The sequence below is a fragment of the Sceloporus occidentalis genome, unplaced genomic scaffold (genome assembly GCF_023333645.1).
Source record: "Sceloporus occidentalis isolate IW3139 unplaced genomic scaffold, rSceOcc1.0.p SCAF_126, whole genome shotgun sequence".
Taxonomy (NCBI): Eukaryota; Metazoa; Chordata; class Lepidosauria; order Squamata; family Phrynosomatidae; genus Sceloporus; species Sceloporus occidentalis.
In genome coordinates this window covers 2,390,190-2,407,091 of record NW_028317106.1, presented here as the reverse complement: position 1 = coordinate 2,407,091, position 16,902 = coordinate 2,390,190, and positions in this window count along the sequence as shown.

Below are 16,902 nucleotides of genomic sequence, written 5' to 3'. Positions count from 1 at the left end.
ACCAGGAATATCAATAAGAGGATTATTATTAACGAGGGTGATCGGCAACAGCTGACCCTGGCGTCCATATGATGAACTGTTTGAGGGGTGACCACCTCCTCAGCGTCCAACGGTTGCCCTTGCTCGCTGATAATGAAGATCTGAGAGCCGCAAGAGTGGCTCATCCCCTCTGGGTCCATGTGACACGTGCACCTGGGAAGGTCCTGATGATTGTTGGCCTCGGGTATCCCCGAGGTGGAGATCACCAATGTGTCTGGTGACCCAAGGTCAATGGAATGCCTTGGGCATGACGGACTAAGAGGAACTTCCAAGATCTGGTGAAGTTCTCCAGGATTTGGAGGCAAAATGAGTCCTCTCTTGCTGAGGAACGTCACATAGCGGCAGAGAGGACATATTATGTTCTTTTTTATGGTCCCTTCCTTTTTGGCGGTGAGAAGATACTTCACCAGACAATCGTGGCAGAAGGAATGGCCGCAGCTCAGCCTCCTCTCTGAAATAGAAGGGGCTTGGAGCCGTTCATAGCAGACGGGACACTCATTCGGCGGACTTTCCTTGTTGGTGTCTTCTTCAGACATGGCCACCACCTCTGACAACCTTCTGGGGAAAAAAAGAGTCGATAATCTGTATTTTATCACAGAATCGTCAAGACTGTTATAATATTCAGGTAGATTGAGGGCCATGTAAGCGATATATATATATATACGTCTTGGAAGCCAACTAATATATAGATCATGGGAGCAGCCATCTTTACTTCCTTTACTCAGGATCTTCATGATTATCCCATTAATGTGTTTTGAGACACTTCTCTCCTTCTATTAGTCTTTATAAGAGGAAGGAGGGAGAAGGCAGGTGGCTTAAGGCTCAAAAAACTAATTGTTATGCTAATTTTGCCATCTCAAGAACAATAGCCAAGGTGCCACTAGGAATAGGTCCTCCCCAGTGGGGAAGATCAAGTAGCCGGCCCGGCAGACGTAAGTGGAATCTTCTAGCTTGTCTCCCGACGATGGGGTTGGCAGTGAATACACCCTCAATCTTTCCTTGCCCCCCTATTTGTGTCCTACAGTGTCTAGACCCGGTAAGGATTTGCCCTTCGCACAGCAGCTACCAGGAGGACCTCCTTCTTCTTGTAAATCATTTCCGTCAACACTAAATAACATTTTAACCCAAATCCTATTCTCAGCAGCCAAATCGAGATTCTTGGTTGTTTTTTTTCCCCCCTCCTAAATAATGAATTTGTTTTTTGCCGACAGTCGGACGGCGACTTACTCGTTGCTGTGCAGAAGAGCCAACAGTCTCTATTGATCTTTCAGCTCCGTCAGGTTGGCCTGAAAATGAAGAAATAAATATAAATTAGAAAGCAGAGGTTTGGTTTTTTTGGTCGGTTCTGTGTCGCGATTGGTTGACTTGTCCTTGAATGCCGTCGGCCGTTCCCGTTCTTATCAAAACCACTTTCGTGGGTCTGTCCGGCGGCTGGATTTGGCAAGGAGCACGGGACTTGTCCATGTCCTTACTCGCCAGCTGTGGGGTAACGTGGCTGTTCTAGTATGCAGGTACGTCGCTCGTACCGTGGCGAGCGGCCAATCATTGTCTGTGACATGGAAAGTGAAGTGCGGCCAAAGAGCTTACAACCGCCTGGCGCTACACACAGAAACCTAGCGGCGGGATGGGCTGCTGCTCCAGATAGACTCGGGAATGTCGTTACGGATATTTCCATAGAGGGAGGGACAGGGAGGGACGGCTCGCCAAAAGCCAAAAATTAGCCTTGGCAAAGTTTAACCTTAAAGGGACGCGTCACCTAAGCAGTTGTCTCCCGTGAGAATGTATGATGTACAAATAACCCCGGGGAAAAAAAATATACTGAAAGTATACACAGCGTCTCACTGATATAACTATACATTATACAGGGGCCAGCCCGCAGATTTAACTATACATTATACAGGCCATCGAGGATTCTATGATATGATGTCATATCTTGATGCATTTAACACGGGTGACCCTGTGGGCACCAGAGCAGGCCCCCCTTTTTTTTTTTGAATCCCAAGGGTGGTGACAAAGTTTATGCCCCTGTAGTCTGAGTGACATTTACTCGGGTTACACAAGGCTAGATCGCATAGGAAAGGGTTAAAGAAAGCAAATGCGAGAGCCGACACAATACAATGCGGCTTCATTTACATTTGTAGAACCCAGGTGTTTAGACTTATAAAGGATCCTTGCGGGTTTTCCGCGCACGGGGTATCTTCATCCAGATAATAGAAATATCTATTTATCTAGAAGACGTAAGACGGTTTTACAAGATAAACTGGCTGATTTCCAGAGGAGATCTATGTCAAGTGAACCAAAACAACACACCCAAGTCAACAAGTCGTAATCCTTAGCTACAACAAGAATCCAGGCTAATTCATTCCGGAAAGGGATTAGTATAGAATAATGTTGACCCAGGACGGTGAAGACCAGGAGCAGAGATACAACCACAGCTGGTTCTCTAACTTCATGCAACGCATGGAACAAAAGCTACAATGTTACCAGTGAAGGAACAATTCCCGAAAGATACTTGATCAAGATTGTTCTGGCAGGTGGTGGGTCTTAAATCATCGGGGACATCTCAACCCTACTAATTTGAAGAGGTTCTAGTGAGGTCTATGGACTTCTCAACCATGAAGGTCCTTCAAGAAAATCCCGTGTGGCCATTGGCTCAAGGGTTCTAGAGTCCCAAACAAACCAGAAACTGTAGATTCTGAACGGAACCTTGCAATAGGGGGATATGTAATATTTTCATCAAAAATTAAGCTGAACGCCATGAATCATAAAACCAGATGGAAATGGCAACACGTTTTGGAATATGATCACAGACCGGTTGGCCAGGCGCACCTAAGACAGAGCACAGTGGGAAATATGGTTTATATCTCTCCATCTGTAGAACGTATCACACGGACTCAATGATACATTGTAACCAACACTGAATTGGATTGGATTCCAGTGGGACATCATTCCGCTACGAGCAGGACGCGGTCATATTGTAACAAGGTTGCACTCTATTTGGCGGAGTAACATATATCTGCCTGACACTGGTAAGAAGAGTCAATATATTGATACTGACCACCTGGTCGCATCTCATACATCACCCTGTGACACTAATGTCATGTGTGGCCCGTACCCAGCTTGGTCTGCTTCTCCCAACTAGGAGGAGGGCGAGGAGAAGAGAGAACATGGACATTTCCCAAGAAACTCCTAATTTAAGGAAAGCTAATAGTACAGTTCAAAGAGAGGCGTGCCAGATGATCATGAGGACACAAAGAATCCGAGACAAGTATTTCTTTACGCAGCGGCCTCCCAGTAGAGGTGTTAGAAATGATTATAGAAAAAGTAATACTTGGGTTAGACGACACAGGGGTTATGTTTATTGGTGCAGTCGCTGCGGCAACTTGTGGAATGCGTCTGCTCCAGGATCATTCCAATGGTTGGTCCACTTAGTTGGTTTAAACTACCCCTGGATTCCAGCTGTTGTGCACATAAAAGCCCAGAAGACTCACAACAGCCGGAATTCCGGCACATGCTGAATAAGTGGCGACTGGATACTTACCTGTGGACAGAGTGGGACATCATTCCGGGTTCCGGCAGCAGACAGCCTGAAGATGCGCCCAGAACTGGAGATGTCTGCCCTTCTGCTCGGGGTTTTGTCAGTTTCATTGCCACACCTCTCCTCCTCTGTAAAGGAGGTGTTCTCGGCCCTTCTGGTTAGACAACCCAACAATAGCTCACTCACCTCCTCCACGTGAGCCTGGAGGACACCTTCCCTCATGTGTGACACATGAATGGGAAATCTCTTAGATTAACCCTTACAGCATTAACAGCATTAACAGTATTATACATTTTATCTATCTATTATATCTATCTATTATATATATTATCTATTATATATTATCTATCTATTATATCTATCTATTATATATTATCTATCTATTATATCTATCTATTATATATATTATCTATTATATATTATCTATTATATCTATATATTAAATATATTATCTATCTATTATATCTATCTATTATATATATTATCTATTATATATTATCTATTATATCTATCTATATATTATATATATTTATCTATCTATTATATCTATCTATTATATATATTATCTATTATATATTATCTATTATATCTATCTATATATTATATATATTATCTATCTATTATATATTTTCTATCCATTCTATCTATCTATCTATCTATCTATCTATCTATCTATCTATCTATCATCTATCTATTATATATATTATCTATTATATCTATCTATATATTATAGATAGATATAATAGATAATATATTATATATCTATCTATATATTATAAATATCTATCTAATTATTATATATATATTTATCTATTATATATATTATTTATCTATTATATATATTAGCTATCTATTATATATCTAATATATAGATAATATATATTATCTATCTATCCATCTATGTATTATATATTATCTATTATATATATTATCTAATTATTATATATATTATTATTATAAAAGTTATCTATCTATCTATGTATTATATAGTATCTATCTATTATATATTTCTATCTATTATATATATTATCTATCTATTATATAAGTTGTGTATTATATAAATTATCTATATATTATATTTATATATTATATTTTAGATATTTTTGTGTATCTAGGGGGGGGTAGATCTCCTATACATGTATGTTTTAAAACATATCCAGATCCAGGTCTGACTTGAAAACTAAAATCACATAGTTTGGATATGAATGTTTTACGGATTAATTTATTAAAGAATAAGCATCATTGTCGTGGTGAAGTTGTTACCTTTATTGGCATACATTGTAATAGTAAGATTTATTAATAATAGAGGTACCCATCTCTACATGCTTCTTAAATGCATGCTTTTTACTTTACCGAGAGGGTGGTAGATAAATGGAACAGCCTCCCAGCAGAAGTGCTAGAGGGTATTACAGTGAGGGTGAGACCAATGACTGATTAAGGTTTGAGTCTTTACAGAAAGACTGGGGATTGGAAGGGGTTAAAGGGAGGGGAACAGGGGCCCTGGACAGAGAAAGGGACCGGGTGGCAAAATGTAGCAGAGAGGGCAAATCGAGGGTTGCAAGATGGGGAAGAGACAATGGAACATGCTGCCCCTCCCCCGCCATTGAAGCACTGTGATTGGAGGTGATGTAAGAAGGTACCGGACACCCGCGGAGGGCCTTCGATGGAAACCGCAATAAACCGGTCTAACTATTTGTGATTATTAATCTCTGAAAGACCCAAAATAACAGATCTAGTTATTTTTATATCGTGCGGATCCAATCAGCAAACAGCTCTTACATTTGGTTACACAGCAGATGGAACGAGAGATAACTCCGCGCTGATAACATTGTTACATCATTTGGAAGATACAATGAGGGCAGAAAAGCTTTTTATTTGTTACATTGTAATAAAATCGAAAAGAGGGGTGTGTGGCCCGAGCAACGGCTCAATAACCACGGCTCTATATATACATATGCATGTGTTCCAATGGCCCTTTATCACTCTCATCACTGCTATGTTCCAACAGCCCTTTATCACTCCCATCACTCCTGTGTTCCAATGGCTCTTTATCACTCCCATCACTCCTGTGTTCCAATGGCCCTTTATCACTCTCATCACTCCTGTGTTCCAACAGCCCTTTATCACTCCCATCACTCCTGTGTTCCAATGGCCCTTTATGACTGCCATCACTCCTGTGTTCCAATGGCCTTTTATCACTCTCATCACTCCTGTGTTCCAACAGCCCTTTATCACTCCCATCACTCCTGTGTTCCAATGGCCCTTTATGACTGCCATCACTCCTGTGTTCCAATGGCCCTTTATCACTCCCATCACTCCTGTGTTCCAATGGCCCTTTATCACTCCCATCACTCCTGTGTTCCAATGGCCCTTTATAAATGTGTAAGGCAGACGTCGATGATCTCACAGGCAAACAGCAGAGTCTGGAACTCCATTGAGGGTCGATTGACTCACCGGCCGAAGACATCGAGAAGCCAAGTTCCACCAAGGCAACAGTTGGTTCCCCAACAAATTCAGAGGGCAAAACGGGGATTGGGTAACTCCTGAAAATACCCCCCCCCTCTCTCATTGGAGGCGGCAGGAGGCAGTGGCTGTGAAGATGAGGTGAGAGGACCGGAGGATTCCTGGAAATGATATGAAATCTCTGCCCGTTACGCACACGGCCAGCGAAGTGGAGAACGTGTTTACTAAACACCGAATATTTTCCTAATAAAACCCTTTTATCTGTGTTTAGAATTTGCCGCTGAAGTCATGGCGAGGACGCTGGGCAGTTGGTGGAGGTCACGGCAGGCTGGAGCGCCTGCTGCTCGGATCTCAAGCCCCTGGTGCCTTCAGAAGCCGACCCCAAGCAGCTGTAATGAACTACAACCCCCAGCAGGCTCAGCCAGAATATCCTCTGGATTGTAAGCTCTCTTACCCATTGTACAGCGCTGCAGAACCTGATGGCGCTATAAATACATAAGCCCTTGCCGCTGGTCTGCAGGATGCTTGTGAGGTCCTCGGTTGGTCACGTAGCTTTGGTTACAAGTAGTCATGAAGGCTAGCACTCTAGCCCAATACCAATGTAATTGTAGCAAATCCCCAGCTCCCCACCTAAGATACCCCTTAATCGATCGGTTCCGGCTCACCCACCCTGAAGCTGGACTTAATTGGGCGCTTGGCCAGGGGCCATTCATGCAGACGTCTCCTTCAGCCAAAAAAGCTGTAATAAAAGCTTCAGTATGCGGAGACTGGTAACCGGCTTCTGAAACTGGTCGGACTGGGATTTTTCCGGACTTTATGATTTAAGGTCAAATTCTTTCTGTACTGTCACATAATTTAGTAGGAGGTCTTCTTTGCCTATCCCCTGCCTCTACCACTTCTGCTGGGAGGCTGTTCCACTGATCTATCACCCTCTCTCTCTCATGACCTAGAAGCGCTCATAGCCACCTTCCTGGATCAGATTGCGGGATATCTGTCTTTTTTTGGTCTTAATTTAGTAAGAAAATGAAACGGGGAAACAGGACAGCGGTAGCATCAGACGGCACTGGATTCCGGTCCCATCCCATGTAAGCGGTAATGCTAAAAGGGGACTTATTGCCATAGCAACCAATGGAACGCTCCAGCAAGCAGTGACAGTTTTTTGGTGGCTGTGATGGTTTTATGATTATTTTATTTATTTTTATAATAAGACCCCTTGTCACGTTAATGGCTGCCAGTGGGCCCCAGAATGTTGACGGCTGCATTAATGTTAGTCCTCCATTTGGATGAAGGAAAAAAATGAGGATCCCCCCCCCCATTCTAGAGCAGTTGGGAATGTTGTCTCTAAATTGCGCTTACACAGGATGTCCAGCAGGTGGCAGCAACTGAACGCGACATAATCCACCTTTATAGAATGTGTCGCTTGCCCCCCCACCAGATGTTTTCATGTAAAAAATTGTAATTATCTGTTTTATGGCCTGAATTCAACTCTGGAAAAAAGAAACCTAGAACCTGCTCGCAGATCGGCCCCCATTCGGCCCCTGTCTAGTCGCCCGTTTCTCCTGCTGTAAAGACTCAAACCTTAATCAGTCGTTGGTCTCGTCTTAGATTCAGGAGCCGTATGTCAGGAGCATGTATGTTAAATACCCTCACTGTATTACCCTCTACCACCTCTGCCGGGAGGCTGTTCCACTTATCTACTTCCTTACATTCAATCTAAGCCTTTGATAAACCTATCACAGGTAATTGAATAGCAATGCAATAAATTGTAATGGAAAAATTAGCTAGAAAACCAATTTATTTAGTTTATCTCAGTTAATGAATAAAGAGCAATATGTGATTGGCTCCAGACCCATGAGAGATATGACATCATACGTCACGGGTAGACTAACAGGGTGAATGGGCAAATTATCAGGGCAATTGGATTCTCAAGGCTAATGGGGAAAATTAGGGGTGACTGGGGGAGATTCTCAGGGTGATATTCCACCAGGTTCCCGAAAAATTTTGTGAAACCTGAAATTTTATGTTTTTTGGAAAAAAACGCAAATGGAGACTCTTTTGGGTAAAAATGTATTGCACAGAGAGGGCTGCAGACAATCTAATTACGGTTATTAACATTTCCGAAAGACAGTTCAGCCGACACATTCCGCACGTGAACCCACTTTTCATTCTGCGGCCAGTTCTTCTGGGGACATTATCTGCTCGTCACAGACTTTAACTCTTTAAGTATCAGAGGAATGGGCGACACCGTCCCGGCACCGAACAGGTTAAACTGTATCCAATAAATTAGCTATAATTATATACAGGCAATATTGTTACAAACAGTTTGAGGGTAAAATATTATTTTAGAACATCGCATTATTTTGTTGCAAAAATGTATCACTTTGTTTTTATAGAACATTTTTTTATTATATAAAATAATTTGACTACTGAAAAAAATAAATAATAAAAGTAATAATAATATAGTAATAATACATAATAATAATAATAATATAGTAATAATACATAATAATAATAATAATATAGTAATAATAATAATAATAATATAGTAACAATACATAATAATAATAAAAATAGTATTAATAGTATTGTTATTATTATTATTATTATTTTAATACATTTTTTTCATAAATTTCATACATTTGGCTCACCATTTAAAAAAAATTGCATTCCACTCCTTTGCTGCATGTGACGTCTCCAATTCAATATTTTAATTTATCAGAGCTAAAAAAAAAATGCAAATCCCTCAAAGTTTTGTCTTTGCCTTTTTTTTTTTTTTTTTTTTTTTTTTTTTTTTTTTTACACTGAATATTTTAAAATATTATGCAAAATCAGATGGAATTGATACGATGTGATACGATGTGATACGATGTGACGGCTTCGTTCCTGGAATGTGAGAATTGTTTCACACAGCGAAACGCTTTTAAAAAAAAAAAGCAAATCAGGATATTTCTGTCGTTTCCATGGAAACACGGACCATAGGCAGGGTGGGGTGCGGGGGGGGAATGGTTTCCAAGAAGGCAGCTGGTGTGTCTGTAATTATAATACTTAACGCGCTTCCTAAATTCCGTAATGAGACGTCTGATTAGAGGTCCCCCCCCATCCCCCCCCCCGTAGGGGTTCTTCCTCCTCTTCGGTTTACATATTTCCAAAAAAAAATGGCTTCCGCTAATAAAAATTGTTATTATGGAGAATTATAAGGCATTTTGGGTTCATTCCAAAAACAGAACATTATCAGACCCTGACGCCCTCTAGATTGTAAGCTCCTTCTGAGCAGGGCCCAAATTGTCATGTACTACTTCTTATGTCCTGTATAGCGCTACGGAATATGATGGCGCTATATAAATGAATAAATCATAATAATAAATACTTTTCTGTTACTTTAGTTTGAAATGGACATTCAACAGCTGGGGGGGATTCAAGGGGGCATCAAGGACGCTGTTGCCCCCCAAGGCCGAGACAAGCTAACGGGTAACCTCTTCACCTCCGTGGAACCCGAAACCGAAGGAATCTCCGCCATCGTCTTTGCCAGTATTTGCCTTGGAGGTCGTGACCTCTGATTGATTCTAAAATTATTATTCATCCATTAATCAATTTCCCCCATTCCAAATACTTGGGTAACAAAGAGCAAATTTTTTTTCACATTTTATTCATTTTCGGATGATTTTTTGCACTATATTCTTAGACGGATCTGAGACTGCTGTCTGGCGGAGATGCTAAGTGGGTGAGCGCTGTGGAGTTCTCCCCCCGTCAGCCTGGCCTCGTAGAAAGACCCTGCGTTCGGGATGAATGGGGGCTTTTATCTCACGCTTTTGTTTTGCTGCCCTGAGAACAGTCGGGGGAAATAAAGGCTTCTGGGTAGACGACCGGCCGTGGGAAAAAACATTGTCCTGGGGTGTCAGTTACCCCAAGGGTTCCCGTTCACACAGTCGGCCAGATTTACCTGTACAGAAGTCCCAGCGTTTACCATATATGGTAACATTACATATTATGATGTCACATTCACTCCTGCTGATGTCATAACGTTTTCGAGCGTCATATCTGCTTATCTCCGGAGGGTCTATCGGTAAAATCATTTACAGGCACAAAAAATGATCATAATATTACGTAAACTCCCAAAACTGCCCAAATCTCACACTTTCTATTTGGAAATTCCATTAGTTTTATTTATAAAACGTAAAAAACGATTATTCTGCGAATCCTCCTGCTATTTTTACAGCGGCCTCTTCCTCGTGAGTCACGTTCTTCTGATTCCTTCCGGAAAGCGACCTTTATTTTTTGCCACAATTTTTTGGCCCAAACAGGTTTTCTTACGCTGTTAAAATATCAAAATTTATCCTCAGGTAACAGACTAAATTTAGAGTAAACGAGCATGTCTGCCGATGACGTGACCTGAATAGAGATACCCGATATTTCCCTGTAATAAATACTTTGGTTTTTTTAAAAGAAATTATTATATTTTATTTTTATAGCGCCATCGTATACCGCAGCGTTGTACAATGGGATGACGTTCGAAGCTCTAGTGCCATTTGGTAAGCATGGAAGTGGCTGGCCCCTAAAGTGCCCTCTTAACTACATATATAAGGGGTTAACAGTAAATCCCCCAATTCACCCCATAAATACATTTTCATTTTCCCATTATGTCCATTTTTCTGTTAAAAGCCATGCAGTAAAATGCGTCGGGAGGCTGGGGGCAGAGGCCGGGGACCCCAATCATTTTGTGACTCGCGGACTATTCTTAAACATAGCAGCTTGATGAAAATAAAAAATATTTATATATTAATAATTTTTATACAGTTTATATTATTTAAATATTTTTAGATATATCATTTTTATTTTATGGATATAATATAAATATTAAATATGCACATATATTCTCATATATAATATAAATATTAACAATAACAATAATAATAATAACAATAATAATATATATGTATATTATTATTGTTATTATTATATTTATATATATGATTATTATATAATTTCTATATGAATATTTTTAGATACACAATTTTTATTTTATGGATATAATATAAATATTACTATAGATAATAATAATAATATATGATTATTATATAATTTCTATATGAATATTTTTAGATATACAATTTTTATTTTATGGATATAATATAAATATGAAATATGCACATATATTCTTTTAGATAATGCAAATGTTTATAAATATATATATATATATATAATTTTAGATAATATATATAATATGAATATTTTTATATATAATTTTAGATAATATATATAATATGAATATTTTTAGATATATCTAATTTTTATTTTATTGATATAATATGAATATTTTTAGATATATATAATTTTAGATCATTTATATAATATGAATATTTTTAGATATATATAATTTTTATTTTATTGATATAATATGAATATTATATACATATATATTCTCATATATTATATACATTTATTTATACAATATTTTTAGATATAAATGTAATTGTTTTAATTACACACTCTCGGCACCCTTGAGGAATAAATACCCCAAACATTAAAAAAAGGAAATGCGATCATCCCCAAAAAATAGAATAAAAAAGTAACAGTAAGTACAGAGCGCGGATTACAGGCAGAGGAAGGAGAATCTATTAAAGAAAGACAAAAAAAGTAAAAAAAAATGTTTCACATCCTTCCTGTCCCGTTTCCTGCGATTCAGAGGAACTCGAGTCTCTTCCTCAAAAATAAATCCTCGCTGCTCCGTCACCGGCTTCTGAGGTTTGAGGGCAGGTTTTGGGTGTCTGTCCTCCATCAGGACTGGGGACAATTAACAGGTTAGTTGCCAGTCCTTTCAACCATCTTTTCTTTTTAACCGAACAGACGCGTTGCAATATTTAATCCATTTTTTGATGGTTTTTACTTTACTGAGAGGGTGGTAGATAAGTGGAAGAGCCTTCCAGCAGACGTGGTAGAGGGTAATACAGTGAGGGTATTAAACATGCATGGGATATATATATACGGCTCCTGTATGTTAATGTGTAGGGATAGCATGTAACTGTCATGTATGTTAATGTGCAGGATTACATGTAACTGTCATGTATGTTAATATGTAGGGGTAACATGTCACTGTCATGTATGTTAATATGCAGGGATTACATGTAACTGTCATGTATATTAATGTGTAGGGATAATATGTCACTGTCATGTGTGTTAATGTGCTTGGATTACATGTAACTGTCATGTATGTTAATGTGCAGGGATTACATGTAGCTGTATTAATATGCTCCGGCCAGGAAGGTGTTAATCACGTGACCTCCCCTGGGCGAGCACGCGCTTCACAGCTCGCGTCACTTTTGAGACCACGCCTGGGTGTGACGTCGGACGCTGCTTGTCGGCCGGAAAGCGGTATTCCAGTCAGTCGAGGGAAGGAGAAACGGCTGCCAGGCGGTAGGTGAGAACCGGGAGAGCGGGCCTGTGGGCAGGGAAAGCCTCCGGGGGTGGTGGCTGTCACCGGGAAAGTAGGGCACCGGGGTAACTGTGACTGGGAGAGAAGGGGCTGGGAAACGAGGGCCGTTACTGGGCGAGAGGGGCCCTGGGGAAAGCCCTGTCACCGGGCGAGGAAGGTGCTGGGGGGTAGCTGTCACTCTGGGAGAGAGTGGCACGGGAGTGCCAGTCACTGGGAGAGAAGGGCACCAGGGCTAGGTGTCACTGGGAGGGAAGGGCACTGGTGGGTAGCGGTCACGAGGAGAGAAGGGCACCGGTGGGTAGCTGTCACTGGGAGAGAAGGACACCGGTGGGTAGCTGTCACCGTGAGAGAAGGGCACCGGTGGGTAGCTGTCACCGGGAGGGAAGGGCACCGGTGGGTAGCTGTCACAAGGAGAGAAGGGCACCGGTGGGTAGCTGTAACCAGGAGAGAAGGACACCGGTGGGTAGCTGTCACCGGGAGAGAAGGACACCGGTGGGTAGCTGTCACCGGGAGAGAAGGGCACCGGTGGGTAGCTGTCACCGGGAGAGAAGGGCACCGGTGGGTAGCTGTCACCGGGAGAGAAGGGCACCGGGAAGTCTTTCAGACGGTGCGATGAGCACTGGTACAGCTTCCATAGGTGGAGAGGCGCACTGTGTGGGGCTGTCATACAGCATGCGGGGGCCGGGGTATTGGGAAATAAGGTTTTGGGGTATCTGAGAGATCGGGGTGTCCTGAGATTTTGGAGACTTGTGTGGTTGTGCAGTTGGGCGGCGCATGTTTATATATTGTACAGTATAATGACCAGCGCAGGGGCAAAGTGTTAGCACTTGGATGATAGTCCACTGGTTGCTATGGTGATTTACACTACTGCCTGGTGACGGGCGTCATGTATGCACTTCTTATGAGAGAGAGCCGTGTTCCATGGCTAGTTTTGCTGAGGCGTTAACATAGAACCTCTGATCCAAAATGTCAAAGGTGGTCTTATTATATCACTATAGCAACCAAAAGCATTGTCCTGCTGTCTGTGCCATTCAATCAGTTGCTATGGTGATAAGACCCCCTCTCGAACTTTTCGCCAGGATTGCTTGTGATATCACAATCGTCTCTGACAGCGTCCTCCAACGTGACCCCGAATCTGAGCCGATACCCGGAAAGGTGATTATTGTGGTTGAACTTTAACCTCAAACGCCTCATGACTGCTGGCTGAGGGTGATCGGGTCAGAATTCCGCCAGGAGCCCCACTGCTTGTTGGCCGCCATTCCGTTGGCATTGATGCCACGTCCTCCGAGACATCGGGGTCTGCTGGTTGGGGTCCTTGTTTGCTTTGCGAGCAGCCTGAGAATCCGGGCCCCCCACTTGCAGTGAAAGGGTTAAAGCTCTCCTGGTATTCTAGAACTACCCGGGTCACCTGCCCTATTGCCCCCCCCTATTGCCCCCCCCATCAGCTTTCTGTGTTTAGGAATTGTCAGGAAATGAGGGACAACTGTCACCTACCTGCCACCCTCTGCCACATGCTATTGGCTGGCTGTGGATAGGGGGATTCAAGCCTCTTCTCTGATTGGCCGTTCCCCACATCACTCAAGGCCTGTGTTGTGTCTGTGGCCTTGGCTGTAAGCTGACACGTCGGATAGTCCCTTCCTCGCAGGCGCCGGGGAGGAGCGTTTCTCGTGAGCCGGCATACCGTGGTAGGTGGGTGCCGAGATCTGCCCCAAACCGACGGGGGGGATTCCGGCCCACCCTGGAACCTGCAGTAGGGGCTTCGCTTTTTGCCTGGTTCTTCTTCTTTTCGCTGTGTTGCTGTCTCTTTGCTGGCTGTCCCTGGGACCGTCTCGCGTGTCGCTGTCTCTTTGCTGTTTCCCCGCCGTCCCCGGGACCATCTCATGTGTTGCTGTCTCTTTGCTGGCTTCCCCGCTGTCTTGTGTTATTGCTGTCTCTTTGCTGGCTTCCCTGCCGTCTCGCGTGATGCCATCTCTTTCCTGGCTATCCCTGGGACTGTCTCGCTATTTGCTGTCTCTTTGCTGGCTGTCCCTGGGACCGTCTCGCGTGTCGCTGTCTCGTTTGCGTTGTTACATGCTGTAACATGTATGAGGATTGGATGAGTTGTGTTCGTCCGCTGCGAGACGCTCTCTTTCCTGGGATGCCTCTCGCGTCTCCGCTTTGTCGTTAGGAGCCGGTTTTCCAGTCGTGCCGTAAAGCGTCCCTCAGCCGTCCGGCTTCTCTGCGGGGCTCGGGCTGGACGTCTCCGGACGCGGAATTCCTCGAATGATTAAAGGTTTAGTTCTTCGATTGCGGCGGGGTGCGGACTCGCAGGGGTTAATAAGTTGGTAGCCGGGAACGGGTTAAATGAACGGTTACTGGGCTCCGGGGGGGGGGGGGGGGGGGGGATGCTGTTATGTAACGGGATATAACCCGGGAGTTCACAACTCCCTGCACAAAGGGTTAAAGTGTGTTTGCAACGTCGTGAAAATTTTTTCTGGTTCCGGCCCCACCTCGGTCCCCCCGGACGGCACCCGATGTTTCATTCCATGACACAGGTCTCCCCGTTGCTGCAGGGCCGTGGGGGGGGGGGGGTGGCGGTGATCTCACAGCGACTGCCGTTACCCAGAGGAAGCCGAGCCGCGGCAAATGCTGTTTACACAGACGGCTCCTTTAAATCATCTTTCCCTTGGCAGTCTGACCGGAGGACGTTTGAGGCTTCTTCCTCCCCGCGCCCGGCGCACTTTATTTGTATTCCTAGAAATAAAACGTAACGTTTCTTTTATTTATTTGTAAACGTTTCAACCAAAATCAAAACGCAACAGACCCTGGGAGTCCCGAGACTTGCTCCGAGTCCCGGGGCTGTCGGGTGGTGCGTTTGCTGCGGTATCCAATTACAAGCGGACGGTTGTAGCCAGAGGCGGGTTTCGGGCAGTTGGCGAGGGGGGGGGGGTTGCAAATAAAAAAGGCAAAAGCATAAACGGTGTGAATCCTCGCAGGCCACCGTACGGCACAGGCTGCTGTTTGCGTTCTTAGACCGGTTGGTGATGAAAGTGTTAATAAGCTTGAGTGCCGTTTTCCGAGTTAGCGGCTCGAGTATGCGGGGGGGAAGGGGGGGTCGATTACCCCCAGGCGGGAAATTTTTAGGGTGTCGGGAGGGCAGAGAGCATCATCCTTGTCTCCTGTAACGTTCGCGTCCGCAGGATGATCGGCTGATTTTCGGAGTCACCGCCCTGGTGGTGGAGGTCGTCACGCTGAGAGCCCCCCCCATGCCTATACCCCTTAATAATCCCCCCATTCATAAAGGCCCCTCGGGGGCCGTTATATCTCATGATATCTGGAAACTTTTATCGGAATCACAAGATTTTGTATTTATAGCTTTCTGGACGTTTGCCGTCGGCCCCCGACATCTTATGATATCGGCCCCTTTTATGAATAACTTTCTAATGCTTTCGCTGTCAGTCAGGGAGTCCCGGCTGCGAGGCGGCTGCTTCCCGGAGGAGACTTCTGTGGCTTCGTCCCTTTTTTAGCTCCTTTTTGGGTTTATTGGGCCGCTAACGAGAGATCAGCAGGAGGGAGCGCTCAGCGATCACCGATAACCACCTGGCTGTAAGTGATCAGTCACTGTTTCACTTGTTAGCCACCTACTCGTTATTCCTCCCCGTGTTACAGACGCAGACTCTGGTGGTCCCCTCAGGGCTCGAGGGTCTCTCAAACATCGTCGTCGTCCCGTCTAACATGCAAAATAGCCCACAAATGCCACTTCCCCCGGCCCTGCGCGACGGCCCTCCTCCGCTAAGCACTTCCACAAAGGGGGTCATTGATGCTAAAATGCCATGGGAAAGGAGGCCTTTGTTTTCCAGTTTGGGGTTAACCCCGCGTGGGGACAGAGAACTGCCCGGGGGGGCCGCGAGGCGGGCATGGACCGGGGGGTCTTCTGAATGTCGTTGGAAAGCCCGCTGCTCCGTGTTTTTCTCCGTGTTCTGTTAGCGTGTATCGCCCCCCCTTTTTATTAGGGCTTCGTTTCTTGGAGTTGACCGTGTTTTTATTCATTTAAGCTTTTTTTAGGCTCTCTAAGCGCGGATCTCTCCCCGCACTTCTTGTGGCTCTCGGGGGGCCGGCTCCCTATCTGTATCTCATTTCACAATGTGAGCAATTCCCACCAGCCCCCCCCCCCGCCTGAGAATTCCTCGGCCCTTTAAGACAAAACAGACGATGGTATTTCACGCTAACCCTGAACCTCGCCGGGCAAACAATCGGGGCTGGTGTCATTTTAGGGAGAAACAACTAAATTCTGGTGCTCTCGTGCGCGAGCGCATCTGGCTGCGAGTGATGGGAGTTAGAGGCAGTTTCTATTGCTAGGGTAAGCGAACTTTGTGACTGTCGTGCTGCTGTTCTCAGCGAGCCCTCGGATGAAGTCACTCCGGGTTTACTTTCTTTCCGGAATGCCATTTGG